Here is a 26891-nt window from a genome sequence, read left to right as displayed (position 1 = left end):
TCTAACAGTAAACCCAACCCTAACCTTAACCCTAACCCTAACCCTAACCCGAAACCTAACACTAACCCAAACCCAAACTCTAAACTGAACTGTAACCCTAAATCTGACACCAAACCCAACCCTAACACTAACCCTGACCCTAAATCTAACACCAGATCAACCCTAACTCCAGCCCTAGTACTAACCCTGACCCTAACCCTAACCCTAACCCTGAATCTCACACTAAACCTAACCCTAACCCAAATGACTGGGGTTGATTGGGCAATTGTCAATTTAGCAGCATATCAATGTTCTGCCACTTAACTTTCCTACCTTTCTGTGGTGCTGAATCATCTTGGTGCTCTCTGACTGGATGAACTACATTCCTGCTCTGGCTACCTTGGCCATGTCAATTTGCCCCATGTGATTTGTTTGGGTTGTTTGACCCTGTCGGTGGGAATGATCATCTCACTGCAGCTGAACCTCTAGGTGAGAGCGAAGGATATGGTGGAGGCAGCCTTCCCAGATCCCCTCCATTTTTGTGGCTGCTGCAGTCACAAAGATCCAAGGGTTTCTGAGCTGCTCTAATTTCCTGTGGCCCCATTTATGAGAAATCCTCAGCAGAATAAATGCTTCATTTCAGGCACTCTTCCTAATCGTTTGTGGCCTCTGGGATGATGTTTGATTTGTTGCGGCAGAGAACAACTGCAGGTTTGCAATTGAAAATGGTTCTGATTTTCCAGCAGGAACTAAGATGAGAAGGTTCCACCCGATGTGTCCATGCTTTTATTCAGTGCCCAGGCATTAATTTGCTGGTACATTACACTAGCCACGAGCTAAATGAATGGCATTACCAAGCCTTTCTCTACTGGATCCATGCATGACTAAATGCTGGTATTAAACTGATCAAACAACATCAATAACGTAAAGCAATTCGAATTCTTTTTCATCTTTATATCAGATTTCAAATCCCATTTTTGATATTGCTACGGTATTTTTGAATTACATTTGTGGTTGCCATTGCAAATCATTGGTTAGAATAGCCTTCCCTATTATTTTGGTTTCTACAATCTGAAAATAATTTTAACTGCTGCTGCCAATTTATTTCAAACTGGAGAAACTTAGTGCTGCAACACATCTAGCTGCATATTGAAGTTATCTGTTCTAATTCCAATCCATTGCTCTTTTCTTTGATTTTTTTTCGCATATTTTCCTCATTCCTTCCAAAACATCACAATTGATTCATCTTTTGCACAGAGGTCTTTTGTATTCTTAAACATCTTTGCGTGTGAAAAATATTTTCTAGTTTTTTTTAACGTTTCCAGGGCTACTGATAAGTTGTGCCTTTTGCTGGTCAGGAATAGTATGAATTGGACGTACCTTTACAAATTCTTTAAGTGCTTTGAAAGAATGTGAACACTATGAGAGGCCATTTAACCTCTAAGACGGTGTGGGGCATTGTATAGGTGTGTAACAGTCTTATAGTATTAAGCTTGAGAAGGGTCTTGATCACGACCACTATGATGGTGTCATACAGACTTGGTGGGAGGTAGGCAATGGCCCAGTGGTATTATCACTGGATTGTTAATCCAGAGACCCAGATAGCATCCTGGTACCCAGATTCAAATCCTGCTGCAGCAGATGGTGGAATTTGAATTCAATAAACATCTGGGATTAAGAATCTAATGATGACTGTGAATCCATTGTCAACTGTTGGGAAAAACCCATCTGGTTCGCTAATGTCCCTTAGGGAAGGAAACTGCCATCCTTACCTGGTTTGGCCTACATGTGACTCTGGACCCCACAGCAATGACTCTTAACTGCCCTCTGGGCAATTAGAGATGGGAAATAAATGCTGCCTAGCCAGTTACGCCCCTCATTCCATGAATAAATGAAGGAAAAAAAAATGTTGAATTACAAGAGACAACAGGGCGTAGAGCTGGATGAACACAGCAGGCCAAGCAGCCCCAGAGGAGCAGGAAAGCTGATGTTTCGGGCCTAGACCCTTCTTCTGATTTTCTGAAGAAGGGCCTAGCCCAAAATGTCAGCTTTCCTGCTCCTCTGATGCTGCTTGGCCTGCTGTGTTCCTCCAGCTCTACACCTTGTTAGCTCAGATTCTCCAACATCTGCAGTTCCTACAAGCTCTGATAGAATTACAAAATTGTAAGATCTTCTCCAGCTCCAACATGAATCACTGTAATAATATCTATCTTAGTGTAACTCAAACATACTTGCTAGTATACAATAAACTACATATTTCATAAGAAAAGAATGTCTTTTCATTAGATTAACAAGCGGCTTTCCCTTACCTCATCAGACCAAGCACATCATGTAGATCCCAACTCTAAAGGAAAATGGTAGCAACAAATCTACTCCATGGTAAGCAAGAACGCAGCCAACCTCTTACAACAAGACGGTCTTCACCAGTCAAAGATTACTCATACATTGTGGAGAAGGAGGGTGGATGATCTAAAATGAAAAAAAGGAAGAGAAAAGGGTGGCACAGTGGCTCAGTGGTTAATTCTGCTGCCTTGCAGAGTCAGGGGCCCGGGCTCAACTCTGGCCTCGGGTGACTGTGTGTAGTTTATACATTCTCCCAATGTCTGTGTGTGTTTTCTCTGTGTGCTTCAGTTTCCTCCCACAGTCCAAAGAGTACAGGTTAGGTGGGTTGGCCATGGCATATTGCCCTGTAGTTTCCAAGGATGTGCAGGTTAGGTGAATTAGCCATGGTATATACAGGGGACTTCAGGGATAGGGTAGGATGTTGGGCCTGGCTGGGATGCCCTTTGGATGGTTGTTGTGGACTTAAATGGTTTCTTTCTGCACTGTAGGGATTCTAGGATTTTATCTCACTCAGTGTTTTAGCAGAGGTAGGTTGTTGTGAGGTGGTGGGAGGGATGGCAACCAATCTGCTGTTAAGACGTGGGTCAGCCGTCAAAGTATCTTAAGCATGTTGTGTGCCTCCACTTTAACTCAGGTTTTATTCTTAATATGTGTAAATTGGATCTAAGAGTTATGTGGCTTTTTTGCACTACTTGTGGACCAATAGCACAAAAACGATAATGGCATTTTAAAAAATCTATTTTTCTAACCAACCCATTCAGAGATGTTATCACACACATCTGGAGCACGTGGGCCTTGAACCCAGGCCTCCCAGTCCAGGGCTGTGGCCAATACCACTGCACCACAATAATGACATGCATATCTAATCATAAAATATTTGCAATACAAATAATAAGGATACATTTGAGGCAGCAAAAATATGTATTTGAAATATTACTCACCAATTGGTTGATTCAAAATAACTGATATTGTCAGGATGGCATAAAATACAAACTAGTGATCTTTATATTCCATTTGCTGATTTAATAACCTGGGACTTACATGGGAATTAACAAACACCAAACCACTGATTTAAAGTGCCCTACAGGGATTACCTGACACTCATAGGTTGGGCAAATGTCATGAAACTGATGTATATTAAATCAAAGGCATTTGAGCTGAAGTTAATATTTATCCCGCGGGATGTAAAACCAGTTAGACAGAACTAGTGGGGAATTTAAGAAAGTCAACATCTCTGAGTTGATTAGACCATTATGAGAATTTTCATCTGTTGGAAATGAAAATTGCGTACAATTATCAAGGCTGAAAAATATAAACTTAACAAACACAGACTAACGGGAAGTGCCCCGTAATAAAATTGCCTTTCTTTTCATTCAACAAAATCTTGTGATTGGCTTTGTGTTGCTTACAGTTGAAAACAAGTTAGTTACATTTAAATTGAAGAAAGGTCTCACCTCATTTTGAAAGGAGACTTTATTGCAACCCATCAGGAAAGTTGTAAGGAGGGGAACTAGCTTTCCTCCTCATCTGATCAGAACAATACATACAACCAATTTTTAAAAAAATTCATTCATAGGATGACGGTGTTGCCGGCCAGGCCAACATTGAAGACTCAACCACATTGCTGTGGGTCTGGAGTCAGATATAGGCCAGTTCAGGTAATGATGGCAGCTTCCTTTCCTCAATGACATTACTGAACCAGATGAGTCTTTCCTGATAATTGTTTCATGATCATCATTAGACTCTTAATTCCAGATTTCTATTGAATTCAAATTCTACCACCTGCCTTCGCGAGATTCGAACCCAGGTTTCCAGAACACTACCTGGATCTCTGGGTTTACAGTGGGATAACACTACGAGGCTGTCGCCTGCCCCTAAATTTTGTGAATACTCATTATAATTTTAAAAAAGGATGCCAAATCATTTTCTTTAAAAAGTGAAAACTGTCATCATTGAGTAGGCAGAGTCTGGCAGTTATGCTCATTTGTGGGCACAGCAGCTTTTTATTAAGTCAGGTGGTCCCAGTGAGTTTGTGAATGCGGCTGGTTAAAGTCTCATTATTAGATGAGCTGCTTTAAATAACAGTCAAAATAGTACTGCAGGTTACCCTTCTGCACATCATTGCCATCAATTGCAACTGAAGTCTCTTCCTCCTGCTCAGAAGGTTTAATAGCAGCATCTGGAGTGTTTGGGGATGTGTGAGCATTATTACAAATTTCTTCCCTGCTTCCATGGCCTGCTTCCCAGACCTGCAGAGCTTCCTCAAGGCTGAAGTGATCATTGGAAATTCTCAAATAACTTGAGAATTCCATCCTAATCTCTTGGTGCCCACATAGCTAATAGTTCCGCTTTCATTGAGCAATGGGTGTTCATTTTCTGATTTATCATAGGTGGTTAGAATTTTTCTGCTCCACTGCCTAATGTTTGTTTGAAAGGCTTCGACAATGCTACTGGAATTTTTTGAGGATGTAATTAGTGCAGGTGAAAAGGACAGTGACTGGATGTGGTTTACTTGGACTAATGGAGATTTTCGATAAGGTCCCATATTAGAGATTAATATGCAAAATTATGGTAGATGAGATTGGGGTTATGTACTGACATGGGTGGAAAACTGATTGGCAGACAGGAAGCAAAGAGTGACAGGCAGTGACCTGTGGGGTACTGCAGGGATCAAGGCCCCAGCAATTCACAATATATATTATTGACTTAGATCACGGAACTAAATATAGAATTTCCAAACTTGCAGATGATATAAACTTGGGTGCGAGGGTGAACTGTGAGGACGATGCAGAGATGCTTCAGTTTTTTCTAGACAAGTTGAGTGAGCAGGCAGATGCAAGGCAGGTGGAGTATGATAAATGCGAGGTTATCCACATTGGTAGTAAAAGCAGGAAGTCAGATTATTATCTGAATTATGACATATTGGGAAAGGGGAAGGTGCAATGAGATCTGGGAGTCTCGTACACCAGCCATTGAAAGTAAGCAGAGATAACAAAGTGTAGAGCTGGATGAACACAGCGGGCCAAGCAGCATCATAGAAGCAGAAAAGCTTGACATTTTAGGCCTAGAAGGGTCTAGGCCCGAAATGTCAAGCTTTCCTGCTCCTCTGATGCTGCTTGGCCCGCTGTGTTCATCTAGTGCTACACCTTGTTATCTCAGATTCTCCAGCATCTGCAGTTCCTACTATCATTGAAAGTAAGCAGGCAGGTGCAGGAGGTGGTAAAGAAAGTAAATGGTATGTTGGCCTTCATTGGGAGAGGTTTCGAGTACAGGAGCAGGGATGTCTTGCTGCAATGGTTTAGGGCCTTGGTGAGATCTTACCTGGAGTATTGTGCGCAGTTTTGGTCTGCATGATCTTAGGAAGGGTATTTTAGCTATCGAGGGAGTGCAATAAAGGTTTACCAGTCCATTTCCTGGTATTGCAGGACTAATATATGAGGTGAAACTGGATCAATTAGTTCTACATTCATTGGTGTTTTGAAGAATGATGGGGGTGGGGGGGGCAGGGGGTGGTGTGGTGGCAATGTTTTTCATTGAATCATGTATATTTCTATCAGGACTTCGCACTGTAAATGCGGGCAAGAAGTTCCCAAGGGCCATTTTGCCCAGAACCAGGGATCATATAGTAGGCCATTTAGGATTGTGATGAGTCAAAGAATGCTGAGCCCATGGAATTCTCTGCCACAGAAAGTGGTTGAGGCCAAACCATTGAATGTTTTTAAGAACAAGTTAATTTTTTTTTAGTGCTAAGGGCATCAAAGGATATGATGACAACAGAGTACTGGAGTTGGGTGATCAGCCATGATCATACTGAATGTAGGATAGGGCTCAAAGGGCAGAATGGCCTACTCCTGCTCCTATTTTGTTTCTTATGCTTGTATGAACCGATTGGAAGGTCACCCCTTAACGCCACCACTGATCTCCAAACTCACCCTTTAAATACCTCATAACAGAATCCAATATATTCTACTAAGCATTTTTGTGCAGTTTGCAACATTAAAAACATTCTATCAATTCTAATTGTTGTTGAGAAAGTAAAATTAATGGATTTGGCCAGGAGCCAGTTCTAACAGCTTGATGCAGCAAAGAGAAATTCCTGGCCAAGTTCATTATTTTGATTGTATCGGTGTAATGGATTTCTCTAAGTACTTATTATATTCACTAGTTGCTGAGCCAACCTGCCAGAGATTTTAGTTATGTTGAGAAGCATATCAATAGTCACTGTAATTATGGAGACCTCTGTGTTAATAAAGCTACAACCTCTCTTTTTCTCCTTCATTTGGATTCTTCTGGTTTTAAAACACAAGGATTGGCCAACAATTTATTACTCTGTGATGCCTCTCAAATTGTGTACCCTGGTATCTTGGGCTACAATCCTTTTGCTTTGTTTTCTTATTAAGCATACCAATATTATTAAGCAAGTAGAAACTGACATGCAAAACTTTTACAAAGTGTCTTTCTTATAATGGTTACAGTGAAATACAATTTCTGCTAACAGTCTAGTTGTCATCTGCTGAGTGCCCAATTGCTCTTGAAATGCCAACTGACCCTCTTCCATGCTCCCGTGCAGTTTCACACTTTATCCACTGTCTTGCACAGTCTCAAGGTCTCGACACTATGTTGGAAGAATCAGAATTATCTTGAGATCTGAACTAAGCTAGTCACTGATTTCAGGGAGCTGCAAAAGCCTTCTGTGACCCTATGTCAAGCAAAACTGTTCTTCAAGAAAATCAGAGCAACAGAGGGCAAACCTCCAGACAGTCCAGCCTGGTAAGAACTGGTGAGCATAAGATGACGCATATCAGCTGGTCTCTACATAAGACCCTCTTCAGAAACTTGTCTCCAATGAATTAGCATTAGATTTGGATGGACTCCATGAAGGGAATTAAAAAGCCAGTCAATTAGTGTTGGAGTTGGAGTCCGTGAGCAAAATTAAAAAGTTGGCATCTACACTAGAATGTGCTTTTTACCAAGATCTTTGTATCCTCACTAGTGACTGGACATGTCCCGGGGGATTGGTGAGCAGCTAATGTTGTTCCTTTGTTCAAGAACAGAAATAAGGATAATCCAGGAAACTATAGACCAGTGAATCTCACATCTGTGGTTAGGAAGATATCGGAGAGAATTCTTAGGGCTAGGGTTTCCACATATTTGGAAAATTATGGCCTAATCAGAGACAGTCAGCATGGCTTTGTGCAGGCAGGTCATGTCTTGCTAACTTGATTGAATTTTTCGAGAAGGTGACAAAGGTGATCGATGAGGGTAGAGCAATGGATGATGTTTACATGAATTTTAGTAAGGCTTTTGACAAGCTTCCTCATGATAAGTTCACCAAGAAGATGAAGATGCACAGGATCCACAGTGACTTGACCGCACGGATTCAGAATTGGTTTACCCATCGAAGACAGAGGATAATGGTGGAAGGATGATTTTCAGGCTGGAGGTTTATGACTAGTGGTGTCTTGCAGGGAGCTGTTCTGTGAACACTACAGTTTGTTATATGTATAAATAAGTTAGAAGAAAATGTAAATGGGTGGGTTAGTAAGTTTGCAGACAATAGAAAGATTGGTGGTGTTGTGGATAGTGTAGATGGTTGTCAAGGGATATAGCAGCGTACAGATCGGTTGCGGAAATGGAAGGAAAAATGGAAGATGGAGTTCAATCAGGATAAGTGTGAGGTGTTGCACTTTGGGAGATCAAATGTTAAGGAAAAGTACACAGCTATTGATGAACAGCACTGATGTACACAAGGATCTTGGGGTTCAAGTCCAAACCTCCCTGAAAGTGGCCACACAAGTAGATGGGGTGGTGAAGAGCGTGTATGGCATGCTAGCCTTTATTCATTGGGGAATTGAGTATAAGAGTCAGGACGGTCATGTTGCAGCTTTATAAGACTTTGGTTAGGCCACACTTAGAGTATTGTGTTCAATTCTGGTCACCGCATTAGAGGAAGGATGTGGAAGCTTTGAAGAGGGTGCAGAAGAGGTTTACCAGGATGCTGCCCAGATTAGAGGGTAACAGCTGTAAGGACAGGCTAGAAAAACATAGGCTGTTTTCTCTGGAGTGGCAGAGGCTAAGGGGAAACTTGATAGAAGTTTATAAAATTATGAGATGAATACACAGGATTGATGGTCAGAAACTTTTTCCAAGATTTGAAATGTCTAATACTCGGGGATATGCATTTAAGATCAGAGAGGGAAGGTTTAAAAGAGACGAGGGGGCAAGTTTTTTTTTACACAGAGAATGAAAGGAATCTGGAATGCACTGCCAAGGCAGATAAGATAATGGCGTTTAAGGGATTTTTAGATAAGCTCATGAATAAGCAAGGAATGGAGGGATATGGACCAAGTGAGGCAGGAGGGATTAGTTTCATTTGGTGTCATGTTCGGCACAACATTGTCAGCAGAAGGGCCTGTTCCTGTGCTGTACTGTTCTATGTTCTGTGCTTTATGCTCTATGGAATAAGATCATGGCTGCCTTCTTTCTACAATGTCTAGGGTGGCAAGCAATTGTTACCAAAAGCAAGGTAGACGCAACAAGATGGTGGTATTTGTTACCATGTAATCATCGACTTAACTGAGAATGAACTCATTCTCCAGTGTTAACATTCTACAGTGCTAATAACAAAATACAACCCAATTGCAATTCCTCATCACTGTCAGATCCTGTTACAATTCATTCTGTGTAGCTTCAACCAAAAAAATGCTCGATGAATGTATCTAATTCTTGCTTCTTGCACGAAACCCGTGAAAGAAAGGAAGAGCTTACACTTACATTGCTTATTTCAGGTTCTCAAAACATTCCAATGTGCTTTACAGCCAAATAATTACTTTGTGAGGTATAGCTACTGCTATCTTATCGAATATGTAGAAGCAACAAGGTTCCACAAAAAAAATACAACTGTGATCTGATTATCTGCTTTTCATCATGTTAGTTGTGAGACAAAGATTGGGATAAACTAAATTTAATTGGTTTCCATTGCATTCTAAGAACAGTGACATCTCAATGACAATTAGACACTCAATTTGGTTAACGTTTTGGGCCATCAGACCCAAAACATTCACTCTGATTTGTCTTCACTGATGTTGCCAGACCTGCTGAGTTTTTCCAGCAACTCGTTTTTGTTTCTGATTTATAGCATCCGCGGTTTTTTTGGTTTTAACTCAATTTAGTTGATTTGGCAAATGATAATATAATTTGGGTGGCATTTTTCTGACATGCAAATAAAGCATGGAGTTGTAGAGCAGAAGGCAGTTGGGACAGAAGACAGTCGCGATGAAATGCACCTTGCACAGAGAAGCAAATGTATACTATGCCTGCCACTCATTATACACTGCCTCAAATATTCAGTCCCATTGACTTTTTGTCTGAGTCACATTTCAATCTCAGTGTGTTTGATCTTGCACCTCACATGAGAATGAGCAATGTGGACCTCAGTTGCTTAAAATGACTAAACATTGATGTGACAATAGGTACAAGTGTGGAAATCTCTGGAAGAAATTGGACACCCTTATAAATGTATGAAGATCCATTTGGTAGACATCCATGGGGGATCACCTAAAACCATTGTTATGATCCTTGATTAGTATAAATAAGGTTCTAAGGAGGAGCCCTCAGTGAATTTTTATATCAGATCATGAGGCTGCCAATGAAATTTGCAACACACACGTTTACAACAGCAGCGTTTTGGACGGGCTCAGGTTTAGAATGGTAGGGTGTGGGAGATCATTCAGAAATGTATTGGAAGAGTCAAGTTTATCAGACCTATTGTTATCTACCTCTTGAGTTATGGGTCTGTTCTATCCAAATATTCGCATCAGCTTTTATGTAAATCCTGAACTATTACTGCCTCTGTTCTCTCTATGATAGAATCAACATCAATCAAAAAAAGGATAAATATTAGCTCATGAGAGTTGGCAAAGCTAGAATTTTTTTCTGAAGAAGAGTCTAAGCCTGAAACGTCAGCTTTCCTGCTCCTAAAATGCTGCTTGGCCTACTCTGTTCATCCAGCCTTACACCTTGTTATCTCAAAGCTAGAATCCTGCAGAACCAGCAGCATCTCAGGAGCACAAAAGCTGACGTTTCGGGCCTAGACCCTTCATCAGAGAGCTCTTGAGATGCTGGTGGGCCTGCTGTGTTCATCCAGCCTCACATTTCATTACCTTGGATTCTCCAGCATCTGCAGTTCCCATTATCACTAGAATCCTGCAGAGATGCCTTAAGGCCACATTTGTAATACAAGAAATCTGCTTGGAGGTGACCAAGCCTCTGAAGGTCAGCCTGCAGTGTAATGCTAAAACATTCAAAGCAAGCACAGACCAAAATGCTCATCATCCCACAAACTGATTCACATTTCAGAGTGACATTCAATTGTTTGCATTTTAAGGCAGGTCGCTCGGAATTGTAGCGAATACACCAGAGAGAAGCGACAGCAGGTCTCTGGCGGAGACAAGACATTCCAAAAAGCCGCAATGTGCTTTGCTCCCCTGACACCACAGACTACACAAGTAGAAATGAAGTGACTCCATACCTCTCAGTCTTTCCATAGGGCCATTGTCAGCGAGGCAGATGACCTTAAATTGAAGCTTTCCTCATAAGAGCTATCCATGGAGACATAGTCAGTGCCCAAATGGCCAATAAGTGATTCACTTGCGAGACTAAGCAAAGAAAAATAGGACACTACATGAACAAGTGGAAATGCAACAGTGCAGTTCCATTAAGCTCACTGCTTTGTGTGTTGAGCATTCAATGAGTTAGAAGATGACAGGAATATTTAATATCTCGGGATTATGCCCTTCAATGCCATAGCAATTTTTAGATGTTGCTCGTGTAACTACAGGCACGGGGGTTGGTAGGCACAATACAGGCTGTTCCTGGGTTCTGTGCTTGAGTCCATTTACAAGTCGATTTGTACATTAGTCGAAACATAATGCAGGATTCTGTGAACTAGCTGTTCACAAGTGCAGGAAGTGTTCACAACTTTAAAATTGCATCTCTGCCTTGGACTGTGTCCATAAGTGTGAGTGTTTGTAAATCAGACCTTTATAAATCAGGGACTTTGTGTAATTTACTTGTTAGGCCAACATTGACCTGCAAAACAGAAAATCCCATTTCATCTTAAGCTTTGCCTTTTATTGACTCAGCCAAAGTATCCCAGTTATAAGTTGGACACTTGTTCCATATTTATTGTGAAATTGTTGGCTTTCAATCTACTTAGAATAAAAGTACAGAGGCTTTCATAACATTTACAATTTGATTGAATAGTCCATCACTTATTGTGAATGAACAAGTCCCAGGAAGGGTGGGAGACGTACCCAATTTGTTACTCCTAGCAAAATAGCAGAATGCTCCTTCTATTGTGTTCTGATATTTCAGCCCAAATAATATAAATTAATTAGGCAATATCTTTCTCCACTCAGCGTGTAGCTGCTTTGTGATACAAGGAGTACAATTAAATGTGCCTTCCAGGTAGTAAACATCTAGCTTTCCCCACTCTGAAAGTGACATGTGTGAGAACCAAAAACATTATTCTGTGCTAACTCCATGAGTAGAGTACTGAAGGAGTGCTGCACTGTTGAGTATGCCATTTCCAATCCAAAGCTGCTTCTGCCCTCTCAGGTAGATGCAAAGGATAATGTGCAATCATTTTTAGGAACAGCAGTTCTCCCTATGTCCTGCTCAACATTTGTCCTCAGTCAATCTCAGTAAAGCAGAGGTTGAGTCATTTATTTGTCTGGTGTTTGTGAGAGATCCTGTGTTCAAATTGGCTGCTGCAATCCTTACATTACAACAGCACATATGCTTCAACATAAATAATTTTGAAAACAGAGAAATTCAGCAGAGAGAAACAGAATTCATGTCTCAAATCCAGTTTTCAGAAATGAACTGGACTTGAAAAGTTAACTCTGTTCCTCTCTCCACAGATGCTGCCAGACCTGCTTTCTCCAGCACTGAATGTTTTTATTAGAGTGTGAAATAATTTTGCACTTTGGGACACCCTGAATTTGAAGGGTAATATGTAAATGCAAGTCTTCTTGGACGTATGTACTCACATACAATTCATAGCTAATATTATCAAGGAGAACTTTGCTTCCTTTGTCAATTAAAATCTAGTTGATTGCCTGATTAGTGTTGTTTTTCTCTTGCATGCAATGTCATTTCTCTCCTTGGAGGTGACAGAGCCTGTGCTCTGACGCTCAATCTGCATGAATTGCTAAATCATTCAAAGCAAACACGAGCCAAATAATACGATGCTCATCATCCTACGCACTCAGTCAATTTTCAGGATAACATTCGGTTGTTTGGATTTCAAGGCAGGTCACTTAAAACTGCAGTTAATCCATCAGAGAGAAGCAGTAGCAGGTCTCTGATGGAGGCAAGACATTCTAACAATCATCCAACTGCTCAACTAATTTATGGAAAGTTAATTTGGCGAAACTAGGCAAGATGCTTCTTTGTATTTCAAGCATAGAGTTTAAGGCATTGCCACGGAATTATAGCTTTGCTGGCTCTCATGAGCTAACATTTATTCATTTTTTGACTGGTATTGATTCTACCATAGAGAGAACAGAGGTAGCAAATAGTTCAGGATTTACATAAAAGCAGTTGCCAATATTTGGATCGAACAGATCCAAAATGTAACTGGTGGATAATAACAAGTTTGATCAACTTGACTGTTCCAACACATTTTTGAATGATCTCCCACGTCCTGACTTTTAATTCATACATGGGATGAAGATGTCTTTGGCTGGGCCAACATTTTTTGCCCTTTCCTAGTTGCCCAGAGGGCAGTTAAGAGTCAACCTTAAGGATCTGGAGTCACATGTAGGCCAGACTGGGAAAGGCTGGCAGTTTCCCTTCATAAAGTGCATTAATAAGCCAGATGGGTTTTTCTCCTAACAATTGGTAACCAATTCACAAACATCATTAGATTCTTAATTCCAGATTTTTGTTGAATTCAAATTCCACCTTCTGCCAAGGCAGGATTCGAACCCAGGTTCCCAGAACATTACTTGGGTTTCGGAAACAGTCCAGCGATAATATTGTTGGTGCCTCGTCTCAAACTCCCCTAAATCTGAGCTCACACAAAACACTGCTGAATCTGTCCTAACTCAAATAAGGTAACACATTTGCCACCTTAGGCATAGCATCTGACTACACCCCACCCACACGACCTCCTGGCACCTTCCTTGACAGGACTCTGTCACAGTAAACCAGACCCAAAACATTAGCTTTTCTGCTCCTCTGATGCCGCCTGGCCTGCTGTGTTCATCCAGCTCCACACTGTGTTAGCTCTGACTCCAGCATCTGCAGTTTCCACTATCTCTGAGCAAGGAGTGAGCCAGTTCAAAGACAAAGTAAGTCCCAAAAACCCAGTTTTACTGCAGATCCACTGCCTTCATACTGAGAACATGAATGCCTTTTCTGTTCACTCACACCAAACAACAAGCAAGCTGTCGATTAAAACACCACTGTTTAACTTACACCCACAGACTTTAGTAGCAATAACATTTCCGGTAAACACTAAAACAAATCATGGGTGCATCCAGAAGTGAAGTGATCCCAACCTCACACTCAATGCACATTGCAGTCAGACAAAGACTTGCTTCATGCGGCCTGTCCTTCAGTGAAATTCAAGCCTCACCAATTTTATCACTACCCACTGAACTGCCAATCATCTGGAGTCCCCCTAGTTTTTCTTTTTTTGGTTTAAGGGGGTTTTGACTTGATTGGACAGTGCTACATTGGATGTGATGTCACTGTCTGGCAATGCCTAATGGCAATGAGTATCGAAGTTTCTTTCTCCTTGGTTACTAATGGCCAATTATTGAACTGATGCTGTTAGAATGAAAGTTTCAGTCTGACCATTTTTAAAATCTGTTTTTTTTTGCTTTATCAACCCCAACCCTGCCAACCATGCTGTCCTAAGCTAGTATCTAGCTCCCAGAGAGAGCAGCGCTGATTAAACAACGCCTCAACTTAATACGTTCCCCATTGTTTTCCTATCCCTCACTTCTCCTCCATAGTGTCCTCCAGCTTTACTAGTCTCTGAGGTATCTGCCCTTCTCAAAATGTGGCCTCTCATTAAATTTAATCTCTCCACCCTTGGTGGCTATCCCTCAGCTTTCTGGATCTCAAAAAAGGTTCTAGAAGTTCCTCAATAACTCCCTTTGCCTCTTCAGTTCTCTTTTTATGGCTTTCCTCTTTCTTCATGATCCTAGTATCTTCTTATGTGGATTGGAATCAATCTTTATTTGATAATGCTTAAAAAAATGCCTTGAAATGTTGCACCAACTGAAGTATAAATACTAATTATTACTGCTGTGCCATTGCATTAAAAACATGAAAAAGAAAATGTTCACGGCTCTGGGGAGAAAGCCGGGTGAGCGGCATGAATTAGATCATTCTTTCAAAGAGTCAGCGGGGACATGATGGGCTGAAGGGCCTCCTGGATGTCTTGCATAATTCTATAATTCCAATCTAGAATTGCCTTGAACAATATGAATGCTTTGCATGCCAACTAACTAAAATGAAAAAAATTACATGAAGAAAATAAAATTTCATATTTTCTTTTCATGTTTTAATGATTCATTTCATTTCTCAACCTCTTCTTGCACCATGAACCTTACGTATATGAGAGAGCATAATTGGCTTCCATTCCTTTCATGAAAGGTACTGCAGTTGGCCTTTCACTGATGAATATAAAAAGCTTGGCTCCACAGTTTCATTTCTGTTTTTTGAAGATGCAAGCTAACACAATCATTCTCGAACTAGAGCCAAATCCAACCTACCTCCCTCCGAACTGATGCACTCTGTGCACTTAGATCTAACCCTGATTTTTTTGTTACTGCCTCTGGTTTGCTGCTTTTTTCCAGCAAAGCTCAGCACAAACTGGAAGAAAATGCCTCATTTTCCGCTTAGACACCCTACAGCCCTCCAGACTCAACACTGAGTTCAACAATTTTAGGGCCTAAACTCCCCCATCTCCCAGCCACCTACCCCACACCAGGCCTTGTTATCACATAGCCTGCCATGACACACCCACTGTTATCAGTCTCCATTAACAACTATTCACCCTCCCGGCCTGATCGTTATCAACTCCTTTGTTTATCCAAATAAAAGCCGAAAGAACTGCGGATGCTGTAAATCAGGAACAAAACAGAAGTTGCTGGAAAAGTTTGCTGGATCCGAAACATTAACTCCGATTTTTTTCTTCACAGGTGCTGCCAGGCGTGCTGAGCTTTTCCAGAAAATTCTGTCTTAGTTCCTTCGTCTGTCCAACTACTCTTCTCTCTCTTTGGGCTCTATCCTTTTGTTTAGTCCCTATCCCATCCCCCCTGCCTATTTTCTGCATATAAACCGACGTTTTCCCAACCACCATCAGTTCTGAGGAAGAGTCACTGGAACTGAAACGTTAACTCTGACTTTGTCTTCACAGATGCTTCCAGATCTGCTGAGCTTCCAGCAGCTTCTGTTTTTATTTGGTAACTAGTTGCTGTAAATAATGACACAGGAAACTTATCACGAGGAATAGTCTGAGTGTAGTATTTGAACAGGCTAACCTGTAGTAGCTGGAATTTTCAGATCTCCTATACTTCTAGTCTTTTATTTACATGGCACATCCCTTATAACTGGTTACAGCTAACATAATGCATAGACCCTAAGTAAAAACCAAATGAAATGCAGATACTGGAAATTCGAGACAAAAACAGAAAATGTTGGAAAAGCTCAACAGGTCTAGCAGCAACTGAGGAAAGAAAGCAGAGTTAATATTTCGGGTCTAGTGACCCTTTTTCAGAACTGTTCTGAACAAATGTCGCTGCACCCAAAATGTTAACTCTGATTTCTCTCCACAGATGCTGTCAGACCTGCTGAGTTTTTCCAGCAATCTCTCAGCATCAATGCACAACATTGGTAATACACTGAACTATGCTTATGAAGGTGCTGCAGCCCAAGCTTCGATTCCATTATTTAGTAATATTTTATAAATTGCCTAGATAAAAGGCCAGTTTAAGTAAATTATAGCTATCTCTGTCAGAAATTTGCGCAGTTTTCATCCATAAGGATAAGACCTTTTCAAGTTGGGCTTTCAGTTGCGGAAGTGTACCTTAGAAAGAATATTAACCTTTCTGATGCAAGGTTAAAAAACTGGCAGTGGGAGTAATAAAACAGTCTGGCAATAAGTAGAAAGTGAAAGGAAAGGCTGTAACAATGCCATTCTGCTTTTAAAACCACAGATCACCTGGGAGCATAGCTTAATGTTAAATAATGTGATGTTGATCTTGCAAACTAAACAGTTCTGTACAAACTGCCCATCTTTATTAACATGTTGATAAAAGTGAAACCAGCAAACTGTTCAAAATGCATGTTTCATGAATAAACCTGGAACAGTTCATGCATTTTTATCAGGATCCTTGCTCAGCCCATTATTTTCTCTTGAAATGGGGTGATCATTTGGAAACTGGACTTGTCGATTTGCAAGGCAACATTGGTAATCTCTTCAACTTGATTAAAATAGACACTAATTATTTGCAACATTCACATAATTATGTAAGCGGCACGGTGGCTCAGTGGTTAGCACTGCAGCCTCACAGCGCCAGGGACAGGGGTTTGATTCCTGCCTCGGGCGACTGTCTGTGAGGAGTTTGCACATTCCCCTCATGTCTGCGTGGGTTTCCTCTGGGTGCTCTGGTTTCCTCCCACAGTCCAAAGATGTGCAGGCTAGGTGGATCGGCCATGCTAGATTGCCTGTGGTGTTCAGGGGTGTGTGCGTTATCGGGGGATGGGTCTAGCTGGGATGCTTGAAGGGGTGGTGTGGACTTGTTGGGCCGAAGGGCTGTTTCCACACTGTAGGTAATCTAATTTAAAAGCTATGGGGATGTTTGAAAAGGGTAACAATTTCAATTTAAGTGTGATCACATCTGCAAAACATTCACAATTGCCATAAAATGAGAATAGGGTCAACTTCAGTTGCACGCAACTTGATTTTGTGTTAACTTAATTTGTGATTTAATGTGAACATTTTTCAGATGGCAAAATCATTCCAATCAGCTACCGATTCATTTGAGATTATTAGAAATAGTTCACCAGGTAAACTCTGATTTAGCTAAGTGAGAAATTGCTGACATTTTCATTTGTTGGACCCTTTCGTCCAACTTGCCAATGCTGACCAAGTTTCCCAAACTAACCTAATCCCACCTGCCTGCATCCAGCCCATATCCCTCGAAAAGTTTCCTGCTCATGCGGAGGAGTGAAATGTTACAATGTATTACCAAGGCCTCACCCCTAATAAGCCTGTTTTCACCATCACTCTTCCTTTTTGACTTATAGGCGCTTTCTTCAAATTAAAATTCTTGTCTTTTTGGTGAAATCGATCCGAGGCTGTGTTGGTCCCTATTTATCCTTATGATGCTGGTAAATATGGGAACAAATTCCATATTGGATTTCAATTTCTGAAATATCCATAGTGTAAGGTTATCTTAAGAAAGGGCAAATATTGTCTTAAAGTAGCTGCTCTTCTTATCCAGCCAGAGACTGAAGCAACTTTGTGAAGTGAGATGTACAAAGCCCATCTATACATTATGTAATTTTACCCGTTTGACTCCAAGGTTTGATAAGATAGAAGTAGACACTTTCTTTAGAACAACAGTTAAGGTGCCTAGCCTGACATTGGACATTATTTGTACAGAGCTATCTGACAGGCAAAGTTAATAAATCTTTCTCCCTCTTACAGGAGGAGACTATAACTGACGACGAGGCAGCAAAAGGGGCTCGTTTATCTACGTATGAAAGGTGCCAGAGGTGTACTCACTACCTTCCAGAAAGAGAATGACCAGGCATAGCTAGAATACGAAAGGCTTAAAGAACTCAGCTTTAATTAGCAGATACAACCGCTTAAAAATGAAGGCCATGAATGAAAACCTCTGAATTAGTTGTCTTCATGCAAAAACTTGACAATCTTTGCTGGTTAGACCCATGCCGAGGAACTGAGAGCAACAAGCTCCAAACAGGCAACAATTCTGGCTAACAATTGGGAGTTAACACATAGATCTTTAAACTAAGGGAAGTTGGAGTTTGGAAACTGTGGTATGTACAAGATGGAGAATTGAATCAAATTAATTTTGCTGCCCACCCGCCCACCATTTGTGTCTGTTGCAGAAGTGGCTGTTCATTTCTCTTTGTTTTTTACAGTCATACAGCATGGAAACAGACCCTTTCGTCCGACTTGCCTATGCTGACTAAGTTTCCCAAACTAAACTAATCCCGTTCACCTGCATCCAGACCATATTTCTAAATGTTTCCTACTCATGTACCTGTCCAAATAACTTTTAAATGTTGCAACTGAACCTGTAACTACCACGTCTCCTAGCATATCATTCCACATGTACACAGCCTTCTTTGTGAAAAAGTTGCCCCACAGGTCCCTTTAATTTTTTTTCCTTTCATCTTAAACCTGTGTCTTCTAGTTTTGAACTCCCCAATGCCAGGGAAAGATCTTAGCTATTCACCTTATCTATGCCCCTCAATTTTATAAACTTCTGTGAGGTTACCCCTCAACTTCTTATGCTCTTGAAAATAATCTTTAAAAATGTCTCAGCCTATGCAGCCTCTCTTTATATCTCAAACTTTTCAGTCCCAGTAACATCCTTATCAATCTTTTCTGTACCTTCTCCAATCTAGTAATATCCTTCCTGTAGCAGGGCATCCAGAACTGTATACAGTACTGCAAAAGTGGTCTCACCAACAATCTGTACAACTGCAACGTAACATCCCAACTTCTATACTCAGTGGTCTGAGTAATGTAGGCAAACATGCCGAATGCCTTTTTGACTACTTTGTTTACCTGAGAGGCAGATTTCAGGGAACTATGAACCTATATCCCTTGGGCTCTTTGTTTGAAAACACTCCCCACAGCCCTACCATTAGTTGTGGAAGTCCAATCCTTGTTCATCTTATCAAAATGCAACACCTCACACTTATCCAAATTAAACTCAGTCTGCCACTCCTTGGTCCATTGTCCCAGTTGATCAAGATCCTGTTGTGCTCTTGGATACCTTTCTTCACCCTCCAGTATACCACCAATTTTGTTCTGCAAACTTACTGACCATGCTTCCTGAATTCTCATCCAAAAATCATTTATATAAATAACAAACAACAGAGGATCCAGCACCGATTCCTGTGGAACACCACTGGTCACAGGCTTCCAGTCTGAAAATCAACCCTCTACAACCATCCTCTGTCTCCTATCTTCAAGGAAATCTTGTAGCAAAATGGCTAGATTTTCCTGGATCCCATGTGAGCTAACTTTTCTAACCAGTCTACTTTGCAGAAGCTTGTTGAAGGCTTTGCTGAAGATCACAAAGGCAACATCTACCACTCTGCCTTCATCCATCTTCTTGGGTCATGTCCTCAAAAAACTCAATCAAGTCAGTGGGACACAATTTCCCATGCATAAAGCCACACTGACTGTCCCCACTCAGTCCTTGCCCTCCGAATGCACAAAAATCCCCTCCAACAACTTGTACAACGTTGATGCCAGACTCACCAGATTGTAGTTCCCGCAATTTTCCTTACAGCCTTTCTTAATTAAGGGCACAACATTAGCCACATTCCAGTCCTCCAGAACATCACCTGTGGCCATAGATGATAACAAATATCTCTGCTAGTCCCCCTATAAGTTCTTCCTGAGCTTCCCACAAAGATACGCTTGATCAGATGCCAGGGACTTATCTAACATTATATGTGGATGTGAGTTTGCTCGCTGAGCTGGAAGGTTAGTTTTCAGATGTTTCATCACCTTTTTTTTTATTTGAAAAAATATACTTTATTCATAGAATGTACAAAAAATAAAACATTTATACACCTACCCAGTCATGCAAGCCACTCCAGGTTACCCGGGGGTACGTACACCAACTAAAGGGAAAAAAAAACAAAACAGAAAAAAAAAACAAAGCAAAGAAACCGCCCCGGCAGTCGTCACCCCGCACAGTCCCAGTTGGCCCCCTGACCAGTTGGGGAAGGCGCCAGCTGGGCCCAGTTACCAGATAGGATTCTTTTCCCTTTTCTGGACGAGGGGGCTCATACGGTGGTCTTTCCCCACCGCGCCTTGGCGGCGGCTGCCCCAAGCTTTAGCGCGTCCCTCAGCACGTAGCCCTGGACCTTGGAGTGCGCCAGTCTGCAACACTCGGTCGGGGTCAGTTCTTTCAGCTGGCAGACCAGCAAGTTGCAGGCAGACCAAAGAGCGTCTTTCACCGCATTGATGGTCCCCCAGGTGCAGTTGATGTTGGTCTCGGTGTGCGTCCCCGGAAACAGCCCGTAGAGCACGGAGTCCCGCGTCACGGAGCTGCTCGGGACGAACCTCGACAAATACCACTGCATCCCCCTCCAGACCTCCTGCGCATAGGCACACTCCAGAAGGAGGTGATTGACAGTCTCGTCCCCCCCGCAGCCACCTCGAGGGCAGCGTGTGGTGGCGCAGAGATTCCGGGCATGCATAAAGGATCTCACTGGCAGAGCCCCTCTCACTGCCAGCCAAGCAATGTCCTCGTGCTTGTTTGAAAGTTCTGGCGATGAGGCATTCTGCCAAACGACTTTGGCAGTCTGCGTGGGGAACCACACGACGGGATCCACCCTCTCCTTTTCCCGAAGGGTCTCGAGGATACTACGTGCTGACCACTGCCTGACGGCCTTGTGGTCAAAGGTGTTTCCTTTCAAAAATTTCTCCACGAAGGACAGGTGGTACGGAACGGTCCAACCACTCGGAGCGTTCCGCGGCAACGAGGCCAGGCCCATCCTTCGCAACACCGGGGAGAGGTAGAACCTCAGTAAGTAGTGACACTTGGTGTTTGCGTTCTGAGGATCTACGCACAGCTTGATGCAGCCACACACAAAGGTAGCCGTCAGGGCGAGGGTGGCGTTCGGTACGCCCTTTCCCCCATTTCCCAGGTCTTTGTACATGGTATCTCTGCGGACCCGGTCCATCCTCGACCCCCAAATGAAGTGGAAGATGGTCCGGGTGACCGCAGCGGCGCAGGTCCAGGTAATAGGCCAGGCCTGCGCCACATACAACAGTACCGAAAGCCCCTCGCACCTGACAACCAGGTTCTTACCCGCGATGGAGAGGGACCGGAGCGTCCACCTGCCCAGCTTCTGCTTAAATTTGGAGATACGCTCCTCCCAAGTCTTAGTGCATGCCCCAGCTCCACCAAACCAAACACCCAGCACCTTCAGGTAGTCTGTCCTGACGGTGAAGGGGATGAAGGAGCGGTCGTCCCAGTTCCCGAAGAACATGACCTCGCTCTTACCCCTATTGACTTTGGCACCCGAGGCCAGTTCAAACTGGCCGCAGATGTCCAACAGCCTACTCACCGACCGACGATCGGTGCAGAAGACGGCGACATCATCCATGTACAGGGAGGTCTTGACCTGAAGGCCTCCGCTGCCTGGGATAGTCACGCCCTTCAGGCTCACGTCCTTCCTGATGGAGGCGGCGAAGGGCTCCACACAGCACACGAACAAGGCAGGAGAGAGTGGGCAGCCCTGCCTGACTCCAGATCTAACAGGAAAACTGTCTGATTCCCACCCGTTGATCGAGACTGCGCTAACGATGTTGGCGTAGGGCAGCCGGATCCAATTGTGGATGCCCTCCCCGAACCCCAATTTGGAGAGGACGTCCCTCATGTAAGCATGAGAGACCCTGTCGAAGGCCTTCTCCTGGTCCAGGCTGACGAGGCAGGTGTCCACCCGCCTGTCCTGTACGTAGGCGATCGTATCCCTGATGAGCGCGAGGCTCTCAGCGATCTTCCTGCCCGGCACAGCACAGGTTTGGTCAGGGTGAATCACCGACTCCAGGACAGACCTGACCCGGTTGGCAATGACCTTGGCCAGGATTTTGTAGTCCACGTTCAAAAGTGAAATGGGACGCCAATTCTTAATTTCTTCCCTCTCCCCCTTCCTCTTGTAAATGAGGGTGATGATGCCCTTCCTCATGGACTTGCACATTTCCCCTGCCCGAAGCGCACTATCGTACACCTCCAGCAGGTCCTGGCCGACCAGGCCCCACAGAGCAGAATACAGCTCGACCGGTAAGCCATCACTTCCGGGAGTCCTATTCCTCTGCAAGGACTTGAGGGCTCTGGCCAGCTCGTCCAGGGATATCGGCCGGTCCAGCCACTCCCTCGTGCCGTCATCTAAGACCTCCGTGATAGACGACAGGAACGACTCGGAGGCCGTGCTGTCCGTGGGCTTCGTGTCGTACAGTCCGGCATAGAAGGATCTGCTGATCCTCAAAACGTCGGGCCGAGACGACGTCACCGAGCCGTCGTCCTCCTTCAGCCGGCTAAGCACAGAGCTCTCTTTGTGCACCTTCTGAAAGAAGAAACGCGAGCACGTCTCGTCCTGCTCCACAGAGCGGACCCTGGACCAGAAGATTATCCTGGAGGCCTCCGCGGCGAAGAGCGAGGCTTGCTGGCCCCTCACCTCGCGGAGGTCCTCCGTGACATCGACCCCCATCAACTGCAGAAGGAGCAGGTTCTGCACCCTTTTCTGGAGTCGCGACAGCTTTCCCCGCCTCTCTCTTGCCTTCTGAACACCCTTGAGGACAAAGAACCTCTTGATGTTCTCCTTCACCGTCTCCCACCAGTCGCCTGGAGACTCAAAGAGGGGTTTCACGGTCCTCCAACCGGTGTACTCCCTCTTAAGCTCCTCGACGTTCTCTGAGGAAGGTGCATCGGTGGGCCCAGGAACCGCAACCAGCAGGCGGGAAGAGGCAGCTACAGGGGGGCTATAAGAGCTCCTCTGACGAGGGAGATTCAGAGAGGGCCCGCCCAAAGCAGAAGCTAAAGATCTCGAGGGAGAAGGAAAGCAGCACCCCGCTTCCAGGTGATGGGAAGTGTCCTGAGGCTCCCTCTGACACTCAGTTCCGTGCCGCTGGGGCCCTGGAGAGCCCCCACATCCCCCCCCCCCCCCCAGAACTTCCAGGCAGGAAGGAGGAAACAGCGCGTCCCCAGCCTGACCCAGAGCCGGACCCTCCTGCCTCCGCACCCACGACGGGGGGATGCCACCCGGAAGGCAGCACGGACGGTTTCCTGAGCCCGGAGAGCATCCAGCAGTTAGCCCGGGCAATGGGCATGAAGGGACTGATGGAGGGGCTGGACCTTGGACTTGGGGAGGGTACTGCGGTCACTGCCCACAATGGGGGTACGAGTTGCGAGCATTAATGTGCGCAGTGTCAAGTCCACCGCAAGATGTGTGTCCACGTTGGCCTACCTGACCACCGTCAGGGCAGACCTACTGTTTCTGCAGGAGTGCGGGATACCGCACCTCAGCAGGTACGGGAAATGGTCTGGCACCTGGACCTGTGGGCCTTCGATCTGGTCGGGGGGTAACGACTGTCGCTCCTCGGGCTTGGCTATTCTGCTGCGGGGGCACAACTTCACCATCTCTCAAGTTCAGGAGGTGGTGGGGGGCGCCTCCTAGTGACTGACGTCACCTACAGGATCGCTCCCCTGAAGCTGATCAACGTGTACGCCCCAGCGGTACGGAGTGAGCAGTTGGCCGTCCTGCAGCGGTTTCCACCCCTGCTGGCTATGTCCAGGCCGGTCATCCTAGGCGAAGACTTCAACTGCATCATCGATGCAGATGGAAGATCCGGCATGGGGACAGTGGGTGGGGGGAGTCAAGTGGACGTCACGTCCAGATTCCTGATGGGCACGGTGAAGGACGCCAAGCTGCTCGATGTCTTCAGCACCCCTGCAGACGGAGCGCAGCGGAGGTACACCTGGTCACGGCCAGACGGGTCTATTCGCTCAAGGATAGACTTCCTGTTTGTCACGGGTGTTCTTGGTCAGGTCCACCGGCGTCGAGCTGGTGTTCTTCTCTGACCACTGCCTCCTGCTGGCCGACTGTCGCTTACAGGACGACCGGCCGGCCGGCAAGGGGACGTGGAAGCTCAACATGACTCTGTTGACCCCAGAGAACGTCGAGGGAGCTTAAGAGGGAGTACACTGGTTGGAGAACCGTGAAACCCCGGTCTCCGGGCGACTGGTGGGAGACGGTGAAGGAGAACATCAAGAGGTTCTTTGTCCTCAAGGGTGTTCGGAAGGCGAGAGAGAGGTGGGGAAAGCTGTCGCGACTCCAGAAAAGGGTGCAGAACCTGCTCCTTCTGCAGTTGATGGGGGTCGATGTCACGGAGGTCCTCCGCGAGGTGAGGGGCCAGCAAGCCTCACTCTTCGCCAAGGAGGCCTCCAGGATAATCTTCCGGTCCAGGGTCCGCTCTGTGGAGCAGGACGAGACGTGCTCGCGTTTCTCCTTTCAGAAGGTGCACAAAGAGAGCTCAGTGCTTAGCCAGCTGAAGGAGGATGATAGCTCGGTGACGTCGTCTCGGCCCGACATTTTGTGGATCAGCAGATCCTTCTCTGCCGGACTGTATGACACGAAGCCCACGGACAGCACGGCCTCCGAGTCGTTACTGTCATCTATTGCGGAGGTCTTAGACGACGGCACGTGGGAGTGGCTGGACCGGCCGATATCCCTGGACGAGCTGACCAGAGTCCTCAAGTCCTTGGAGAGGAAAAAGACTCCCGGGAGCGACGGCTTACCGGTCGAGCTGTATTCCGCTCTGTAGGACCTGCTGGAGGTGTATGATAGTGCGCTTCGGGCAGGGGAAATGTGCAAGTCCATGAGGAAGGGCATCATCACCCTCATTTACAAGAGGAAGGGAGAGAGGGAAGAAATTAAGAATTGGCGTCCCATTTCACTATTGAACGTGGACTACAAAATCCTGACTAAGGTCATAGCCAACCGGGTCAGGTCTGTCCTGGAGTCGGTGATTCACCCTGACCAAACCTGTGCTGTTCTGGGCTGGAAGATCGCTGGGAGCCTCGCGCTCATCAGGGATACAATTGCCTACGTGCAGGACAGACGGGTGGACACCTGCCTCGTCAGCCTGGGCCAGGAGAAGGCCTTCGACAGGGTGTCTCATGTTTTACATGAGGGACGTCCTCTCCAAATTGGGGTTCGGGGAGGGCATCCGCAATTGGATCCGACTGCTCTACACCAACATCGTTAGTGCAGTCTCGATCAACGGGTAGGAATCGGATAGTTTTCCCGTCAGATCTGGAGTCAGGCAGGGCTGCCCGCTCTCTCCTGCCTTGTTCGTGTGCTGTGTGGAGCCCTTCGCATCCATCAGGAAGGACATGAGCCTGAAGGGCATGACTGTCCCAGGCAGCGGAGGCCTTCAGGTCAAGACCTCCCTGCACATGGATGATGTCGCCTTCTTCTGCACCGATCGTCGGTCGGTGAGTAGGCTGTTGGACATCTGCGGCCAGTTTGAACTGGCCTCGGGTGCCAAAGTCAATAGGGGTAAGAGCGAGGTCATGTTCTTCGGGAACTGGGATGACTGCTCCTTCATCCCCTTCACCGTCAGGACAGACTACCTGAAGGTGCTGGGTGTTTGGTTCAGTGGAGCTGGGGTGTGCACTAAGACTTGGGAGGAGTGTATCACCAAACTGAAGCAGAAGCTGGGCAGGTGGATGCTCCGGTCCCTCTCCATCGCGGGTAAGAACCTGGTTGTCAGGTGCGAGGGGCTTTCGGTACTGTTGTATGTGGCGCAGGCCTGGTCTCTTCCCTGGACCTGCGCCGCTGCGGTCATCCGGGCCATCTTCCATTTCATTTGGGGATCGAGGATGGACCGGGTCCACAGGGACACCATGTACAAAGACCTGGAAAATGGGGGAAAGAGCATACTGAACGCCACCCTCTCCCTGACGGCTACCTTTGTGTGCGGCTGCATCAAGCTGTGCGTAGATCCTCAGTACGCAAACACCAAGTGTCACTACTTACTGAGGTTCCACCTGTCCCCGGTGTTGCTAAGGATGGGCCTGGCCTTGTTGTAGTATCCTCGAGACCCTTCAGGAAAAGGAGAGGGTGGATCCCGTCGTGTGGTTCCCCACGCAGACTGCCAAAGTCGTTTGGCAAAATGCCTCATCGCCAGAACTTTCAAACAAGCACAAGGACATTGCTTGGCTGGCGGTGAGAGGGGCTCTGCCAGTGAGATCCTTTATGCATACCCGGAATCTCTGCGCCACCGCACGCTGCCCTCGAGGTGACTGCGGGGGGGACGAGACTGTCGATCACCTCCTTCTGGAGTGTGCCTATGCGCAGGAGGTCTGGAGGGGGATGCAGTGGTATTTGTCGAGGTTCGTCCCGAGCAGCTCCATGACGCGGGACTCCGTGCTCTATGGGCTGTTTCCTGGGATGCACACCGAGACCGACATCAACTGCGCCTGGAGGACCATCAATGCGGTGAAAGACGCTCTTTGGTCTGCCTGCAACTTGCTGGCCTGCCAGCTGAAAGAACTGACCCTGACCGAGTGTTGCAGACTGGCGCACTCCAAGGTCCAGGACTACGTGCTGAGGAACGCGCTAAAGCTTGGGGCAGCCGCTGCCAAGGCGCGGTGGGGAAAGACCACGGTATGAAACCCCTCAACCAGAATAGAAAAAAGGGCCCTATCTGGTAACTGGGCCCAGCTGGTGCCTTCCCCAACTGGTCAGGGGGCCAACTGGGACTG

This window comes from Stegostoma tigrinum, chromosome 26, assembly GCF_030684315.1.
Source record: "Stegostoma tigrinum isolate sSteTig4 chromosome 26, sSteTig4.hap1, whole genome shotgun sequence".
Lineage (NCBI taxonomy): Eukaryota > Metazoa > Chordata > Chondrichthyes > Orectolobiformes > Stegostomatidae > Stegostoma > Stegostoma tigrinum.
This window is presented reverse-complemented; position numbering follows the sequence as displayed.